We start from the raw sequence: 9,030 nt of genomic DNA on the forward strand, positions 1-9,030 counted from the left end.
GGTACGAAGTGACCGACATCGCTCTGCGCGTATTCATGAGAAAGATCAAACAATATTTACTTGTGTTATTCTCAAAAACATTATTTCATATCGAATGAAAAAGTGGTGGCGCCATATGGAAACTTTTCCTGGCGGCGTGCCGGCCGGCCACATCAGTAGAAGTCAGGTAATTGAAGGTACGAAGTGACTTGGGTACGAAGTGACTTTGGGTACGAAGTGACCTGGGTACAAAGTGACCTGGGTACAAAGTGACCTGGGTAGAAAGTGACCTGGGTAGAAAGTGACCTGGGTAGAAAGTGACCTGGGTACAAAGTGACCTGGGTACAAAGTGACCTGGGTACAAAGTGACCTGGGTACAAAGTGACCTGGGTACAAAGTAACCTGGGTACAAAGTGACTTGGGTACGAAGTGACCGACATCGCTCTGCGCGTATTCATGAGAAAGATCAAACAATATTTACTTGTGTTATTCTCAAAAACATTATTTCATATCGAATGAAAAAGTGGTGGCGCCATATGGAAACTTTTCCTGGCGGCGTGCCGGCCGGCCACATCAGTAGAAGTCAGGTAATTGAAGGTACGAAGTGACTTGGGTACGAAGTGACTTTGGGTACGAAGTGACCTGGGTACAAAGTGACCTGGGTACAAAGTGACCTGGGTAGAAAGTGACCTGGGTAGAAAGTGACCTGGGTAGAAAGTGACCTGGGTACAAAGTGACCTGGGTACAAAGTGACCTGGGTACAAAGTGACCTGGGTACAAAGTGACCTGGGTACAAAGTGACCTGGGTAAAAAGTGACCTGGGTACAAAGTGACCTGGGTACAAAGTAACCTGGGTACAAAGTGACTTGGGTACGAAGTGACCGACATCGCTCTGCGCGTATTCATGAGAAAGATCAAACAATATTTACTTGTGTTATTCTCAAAAACATTATCCGAGCAACAATCTTGAAAGTCCTGCTTTCGGCAATCGATCTTTTTCAGCTGGGCCTGGTCTTCCAAACGACTTCAGTCAGAGTCCAATGTGTGACGGCGTCGTGAGACCGATCGTCGGCTGGGGTTGGCAGGAGATTCTGCCCCCGGAAATGAAACTGGGCCCAGGGTCCAACTTCATCATAAAGCTGCATTAGCCATGCCGGCCTTACACTTCCGTATAATACTACAGTATCTGTGTACGAATTACTCCTATATAGGGCTAAGAGCTGCATGTACATTATTGCATATCGTTCTTTCTTAGCAGAAATGAGCAGGATACCAGTCACTTGTACATTTTTGACATGGCAGATTGGTGGCACAATTGTATTGTGCTGATTAACTTTTGTACGCTTAGTTTTCGGAAAGTACTAAACTCCACAGCGGTTCGGCCCATCGGAGAATACCCGAGCGAGAATGACCTTATGACGTCATTTTGCATATGCTTGCATCTTTTAGACATGAAAATATTAACAACCAAGTCCTAGTGGTTAGTCCACTCTTATGTAACAACTCCCCAAACCTGCTGCTACAAATGTACTTGAATAAAGAGGTCTGAAGCAGTGCTTGCATCTTTTAAACATGAAAATATTAACAACCAGGTCCTAGTGGTTAGTCCACTCTTATGTAACAACTCCCCAAACCTGCTGCTACAAATGTACTTGAATAAAGAGGTCTGAAGACATGAAAATATTAACAACCAGGTCCTAGTGGTTAGTCCACTCTTATGTAACAACTCCCCAAACCTGCTGCTACAAATGTACTTGAATAAAGAGGTCTGAAGCAGTGTTTGCATCTTTTATACATGAAAATATAAACAACCAGGTCCCAGTGGTTAGTCCACTCTTACGTAACAACTCCCCAAACCTACTGCTACAAATGTACTTGAATAAAGAGGTCTGAAGCAGTGCTTGCATCTTTTATACATGGAAATTATAAACAACCAGGTCCCAGTGGTTAGTCCACTCTTATGTAACAACTCCCCAAACTTGCTGCTACAAATGTACTTTAATATAGAGGTCTGAAGCAGTACTTGCATCTTTTAAACATGAAAATATAAACAACCAGGTCCCAGTGGTTAGTCCACTCTTATGTAACAACTCCCCAAACCTGCTGCTACAAATGTACTTGAATAAAGAGGTCTGAAGCAGTACTTGCATCTTTTAGACATGAAATCATTAACAACCAGGTCCTAGTGGTTAGTCCACTCTTATGTAGCAACTCCCCAAACCTGCTCCGTGGGGGATCGTAGCGAACCGTGCCGGAATGTTCCGAGAGCACACGAAAAGTTCCGAACCGCTGTAGAGGTTAGTTTTTAGTGCCGTCCTTAGTTTTCGTATAATAGCTCCATAATTTTGAACCCTCACCCGGAACGATCACTCACCCTCTCATGTATGACGTCATGCACCATGAGCCAGCCCCAAGTGACCAATTCCACAAGCAGGGCACTTGGGCTGACCGGGGTCAGCCCCTGGAATGATGTCAAAGCTAACGTACCGGGCCGGGCAGCTCGCGGGGTGCGATTTTTTTTCCCCCAAACGACATTGCATTGGGCCGTATCATACAAAATAGCAATTGCTTTTTCTAGGCTTTTGCTTACATCTTTATACATACATCTGTATAAAGATGTAAGCATGAATACGGGCCAATTGATTTGGTGAAAGAGCAGGCCAATTTCACGATGACGTAATCTGACGGAAAGAGCCAATCACAGCGGCAGGGAAAAAAATATTGCCATGTCGTTTGGGGAAAAAAATCGCGACCGGGGTCGACCAAGGGAATCCAACGCACCAACTACTATAGTGTAATGTCGATCAATGGTCCAAGTTCTTAAAACCCGGAATGTTTCCTTAATCTTCTACTGTAAAAGTTTGCTTGGTATGCTAAAAACACAAAGGCAAAATATGTGTACCGAATACCTCTTATTATTTGGATGAATGAGCAAAATATGCGGTCAGGTACTTGTACTGTTTACTATCAATGAAGATTCGTAATAGCATTTATTTTTTAGAAGTCTCTCCTATTCATCGTAACTGTTCGTGTAGCTGAGTAACATCCGAAAAAGAGCCCGTTTGAAGAAGATTGTTGCTTGTTGCAGCTGGGGTGAATTTCACAAAGGTAGTCCTAACTTAGGACTAGTCCTAGGCAATGATAGAGATAATGACTGGTCCTAAGTTAGGACCAGTAACTCATCCTAACTTAGGACTGGTCCTATCTCTTAGCATTGCCTAGGACTAGTCCTACCTAAGTTAGGACTACCTTTGTGAAATCCACCCCAGGTACAGTACTGTTTACTATCAATGAAGATTCGTATAATATTTGTTTTTTTAGAAGTCTGTCCTATTCATCGTAACTGTTCGTGTAGCTGAATAACATCCGAAAGAGAGCCCGTTTGAAGAATATTGTTGGTTGTTGCAGCTGTTATCAGAAACCAGGCTGTTGCATTGGGCTTTTCGTCTTCGCAAAAGTGAGTGTTAAAGGCAGACACTATTGGTAATTACTCAAAATAATTATTAGCATAAAACCTTTCTTGGTGACAAGTAATGGGGAGAGGTTGATGGTATAAAACATTGTAAGAAACAGCTCCCTCTGAAGTTCCCTAGTTTTGGAGAAAGAAGTCGTTTTCTACGAATTTGATTTCGAGACCTCAACTTTAGAACTTGAGGTCTCGAAATCAACCATCTAAACGCACACAACTTCATGTGACAAGGGTGTTTTCTTCTTTCATTATTATCTCGCAACTTCGATGACCGATTGAGCTCAAATTTTCACAGGTTAGTTATTTTATGCATATGTTGAGATACACCAACTGTGAAGGCTAGTCTTCGACAATTACCAATAGTGTCCACTGTCTTGTTTGTAAATTGGATTGATGCATTGCATGTTGATGTATATCGATAAAATTTGTTTTGTGATTATACAAAGTGTGCATCTACTTGCCATCCGTCGATTTCACAAAGAGTTAGGACTCGTCTTATCTTGAGTTAGGACGAGTAACTCGTCCTAACTTGGGATTAATCTTAAGGTCTGCATGCTACAGTGCAGGGTTGGGACTCGTCCTAAAGTCTTAAGATTAGTCTTAAGTTAGAAAGAGTTTTTCAGAACCACCCCTACTCATTTAGGGATTAACATTGGTATTACCACAAACCATTTATGTCGTATTTCCACGATGCTAAGTTTCAAATCCTACTCAGGTAGACTATCTTGCTGTATATTCTAATAGCAGTTTAAATACAAACCACATTTGAATTATTGATATCAAGTTTACTCCACCTTTTTGTGATTAGTTAAATGCAGAAGCTTCCCCATGGCTACAGGGGATACATTATTTATATGCTGTTTTGGCCATGGAAGGATGAACATTTTAAGTTGAAGTCTCGCGTGACTAATTGGAGCTTTAATACAAACTACCTGCGAATTATTCATAATTATTAAGTTGACTCCACTTTTTTAACCTGGCCAGTTAAACGAAGAAGCTTCACGCAAGGCTGCCGAATATAAATTGTTGATGCTGTTTTATGTCAATGGAAGGATGACAACTTTAAGTTGACGTCTTCCATGACTAATTGGAGCTTTAATACAAACTACCTTCGAACTAATCGTATCGAGATGGCTTTATTTATTAAACAATTGTGTGATAATAATAGTTAAAGACACTGGACACTATTAGTAATTGTCAAAGACCAGTCTTCTCTCTTGGTGTGTTTCAACATGCACATAACAACAAACCTGTTAAAAGTTGAACTCAATTGGTCGTCGAAGTTGCGGGATAATAATGGAAGAAAAAACACCTCAGTCACACGAAGTTGTGTGCTTTCAGATGCCTGATTTCGGGACCTCAGATTCTAAATCTGAGGTCTCGAAATCAAATTCGTGGAAAATTACTTCTTTCTCGAAAACTAAGTTACTTCAAAAGAGAGCCGTTTCTTACAATGTTTTATATTATCACCAGCAGCTCTCCATGGCTTTTTACCCAGTAATTTTGTATGGTAACAATTATTTTGAGTAATTACCAATAGTGTCCGTTACCTTTAAACGCCGAAGCTTCAGGCAAGGCTGCTGGGAGATAATGCGTTTTAAAGTCTTTTGATTAATGCGAATTTACGATTCGTAAAGTCTAGCATGACTAATTGGAGCTATTATCCGAAAAAAACATCCTCAAATTATTGATATCAAGGTGACTGAAGGGCATTGAAAAATATTGGTAATTTTGACCAAAACAGTTATAAGCATAAAACCCTTTTGGGGTAACGAGTAATGGGGAGCTGTTTATAGTATAAAACATTGTGAGAAACGGCTCCCTCTGAAGTAGCGTAGTTTTCGAGAAAGAAGTAATTTTCCACGAATTTAATTTCGAGACCTCAGAACTAGATTTTGAGGTCTCGAAATCAAGCATCTGAAAGAACACAACATCGTGTGACAAGGTTTTTTTTTTTCTTGCACTAATATCGCGCAACATTGTTGCCCGATTGAGCTCAAATTTTCACTGGTTTGTATTTTATGCAAGCAGGATTGGTCGTCGGATGATTGCAAGATAGGAATGGAAGAAAAAACACTTTTGTCGCACTAGTTGTGTGCTGCCAGATGCCTTGAGTTCGAGACCTCACCTAATTCATTTAAACTATTTCAGTGAGAAAGTTCTCAAAAACTACGTTACCTCATAGGGAGCTGTTTCACACATGTTATACCATAAACAGCTCTCCATTGCTCATTAACAAGTAATGTTTAAGCTGAAAATTATTATGAGTTATACAATTACCAATAGAGTCCAGTGCACTTAAATATTAGGGGGAAAATAGATTTTAAAAAGGTTCATAAGGCAGCAGAGTGTTGAGCAATTAGATTAATTGGCCATTTAGCTGGGTAACACTCAAAGGGTAATCACCTATTCTCAATAATATGCATCGCTGTTGAGACATCTTTTGTTCTTCTAACTGGGGGAGGGGGGGGGGGACACATGCTGCTAATCATTCACAACAATGTTGTCAACACTTACACAGGTACCATGTGAAAGGTAATTGTCAATCAACAAATGGTTTTTTTTTTTTTTCAATTATCTCAGGTGTACATACATTTTAAGATTTAGAAAACAATGTTAAAATAAAATGTTGTCAACAAGTTTTTTTCTCCAAACCCTTGGTCGAATATTTTTTATATTAATTTTGTTTTGCCATTCAGATACAAACAAACAATAATTTAAAATTTCCAGTCAACAAAGCAAAATAAAACAAAAATAAAATCATGTTTCTCTATTGTTGTTGTTCTATCTGTTCAATAATTTCTTTAGAACCACAGCCAAATGTTGATAATTATTCACAACATGTACGGTGGCGACACTCAACTTAATCCTGTGAAAGTGAGCGATTAATGTTACTGAGGTGCTGTAGTTTTTGAGAAATGAGTAAAAAAATGTCATGAATTTTGTTTGTAAATGCTTCAAATAATTTTCGTCTCATGAGACGAAAATTATTTTCATGACATTGTTTTAATCATTTCCCCAAAACTACAGCACCTCAGCACGTAATATGTTCAGGGAAGCTTTCTAATATCATTATCTTCAAACTGTGTAAGTTTAGTGTAAATCTGTGGACATTGTGTTTTTTGTCCTACAAAAGTTACATACACCCTTTAACATGAATATTGCTGAAAACTGTTATACGACAATCTCTTTTAACAGGCTCTTTTCACCAGTCCACAGTATTTTCGATGTTGTTCACTAATCTAAGGTTTACGTATACATTCTAAGCAAAAGAGGTAAATTTAAAAGAGAATATTATTATATATTTTTTCTTAAACACTCAGCTATACCAACTGACGATTTTTAAACCATCCAGATACATGCAATACATCCTTCGAACTTCCAGTCCACCCCAAAACACATCCGCTTTGTTAAATAATTAAAAACCATATGTCATTTGTTTCGATAATGAACACAGTCTGCCATTTTGTGTGGAGTCGAAATTTCGACTCCATAAAATGGCCGACCGTGTTGGTTCGCGACGTAAAAGGAAAACCGTGCAATATCGAGGCATGTTTATGTGGATCGTTATAATTATTATCTTTTAAATTATCTATCTAACCAATGCAATATTTACAAATACAGTTTGAAACAAACTCTTTCAAACGATTTTCACAGACCAACTCGCCCGATCCAATTCAACGTGTCCCTTTTAAAGCCATTGGACCCTTTCGGTAAACAGTATTGTCCAGGGCCCACACTTCGTTTATCACAACTTCTATATCAAATAACAAACCTGTGAAAATTTAGGCTCAATCGGTCATCGGAGTCGGGAGAAAATAACGGGAAAACCCACCCTTGTATCCGCGCGTTTCGCCGTGTCGATCATGACATGTGTTTAAAATAAATCCGTAATTCTCGCTAACGAGAATTTATAGTGTTTTACTGTTTTCTCAAAAAGTAAAGCATTTCATGGAATAATATTTCAAGAGAAGTCTTTCACCACTACCCTCTGTAAACCCTGTAAGTTATTTGTAAATCTGTGAACTTTTATTTATTTTTCTGTACCGAAAGGGTCCAATGGCTTTAAGTTATAAACAAACTTGGTGTATCTCTACATATGTACAAAAAACAAACCTGTGGAAATTTGAGCTCAATTGGTCGTCGAAGTTGCGAGATAACTATGAAAGAAAAAACACCCTTGTCACACGAAGTTGTGTTCTTCCAGATGCTTCATTTCGAGACTTAAATATCTAATTCTGAAATCTCGAAATCAAATTCGTGGAAAATTACTTCTTTCTCGAAAACTACGTCACTTCAGAGAGAGCCGTTTCTGACAATGTTGTTTTGCTGTCAACCTTTCCCCATTACTCGTTACCAAGTAAGGTTTCATGCTACTAATTATTTTGAGTAATTACCAATAGTGTCCACTGCCTTTAACGAAGATTGTTATAACGATTAAAGCAGCCTACCGTTGAAGTATTGTTGACCTCAGAGTCTGTGTTCATATGAAGATAATCGGGCGTCTCTTACACAGCGGTGAAAATAGCCTTTCCAGTTCAACAAGTCAATCATTTCATGTCATAACCCTTGGTAAGAGTTACAGTTTAGTTCATTACTTGCTGTATTTTCATGCTGCATTTCTTCAAGGAGTAAGACGCCTGTTTCCATTCATACCAGTGTAATCCCTGTGAACTTGCCACATCGTCGTTCGGCAGGTATGTTATGTATTTACCGTTCAGATGAGCCTTAAAGCAGGCGTCAAACCACCAGGCACCTTCACAAGCCTCAGCACAACTAAAACCTTGTGAATCATTGTCATTATCATTTGTTGAGAATGAGTAACCATTATGAACTGACATTGAATCGCCTGCTGTACTCTGATTATCATATGAACCAACCTGGAGAGTGTACTCGTCACATGTAACAGCAAACTCACCATAAGAAGCCCAAGCTGTGTTGGACTCCCAATCTTCAATATCTACTCTGAATCGCCATTCACCCGAGCCAGTAAGGTCACGCAGGATATCATTCCCCAACCAGAACTCATTATCTAGATCACCAAACCCAGATTGGTATTCAGCCCAGGTACGGTAAAAGTCAACAGTTCCATCTTGTCTCTTCTGGAACACGATCCAGCCTCCCCCATCTGTCTCCATATCGCAGTAAACCCGTAACCCATCAGTCAGGCTTGTAGGGTAGATTGTGTATAAACCACTGCTGCGGTAACCAGCTCGATACAGCTCCTGACAACTACTGTAACGTATAGTGATTGATAGTGAAAATGACTGAGTGACCAAGTCATCATCATAGTAGGCAGTTCCTTGAATCCCAACAAAGTCATCGGCGCTGTGAGCTCTGCTGGAATTATTCAGCTGACAAATACCTCCTACGATGTGATAGTTGAATGATGTACACTGTGGATCCATAGAGCAGTCTCGCCCACAGATCACAGGAGAAGATACCGTTTTCAACTGAAACACATGATTCAGTAAGGCTCGGTTGTCAGCCAAGTAGAATGTTTCGATGAACCGTTGGGTTTCACCTTGACAGATGTCTAGTACCATCACAATCAGAAACAAGATTGTGATAACAACTTCCAT

At 39.7% G+C, this 9,030-nt stretch overlaps 1 pseudogene; it reads right to left on the minus strand.

Annotated features, from left to right (window-relative positions):
* Positions 1-8,034: 8,034 nt before the first annotated feature.
* LOC139942797 (microfibril-associated glycoprotein 4 pseudogene) lies at positions 8,035-9,030 on the minus strand (annotated as a pseudogene).

Source organism: Asterias amurensis, chromosome 10, assembly GCF_032118995.1.
Source record: "Asterias amurensis chromosome 10, ASM3211899v1".
NCBI lineage: Eukaryota > Metazoa > Echinodermata > Asteroidea > Forcipulatida > Asteriidae > Asterias > Asterias amurensis.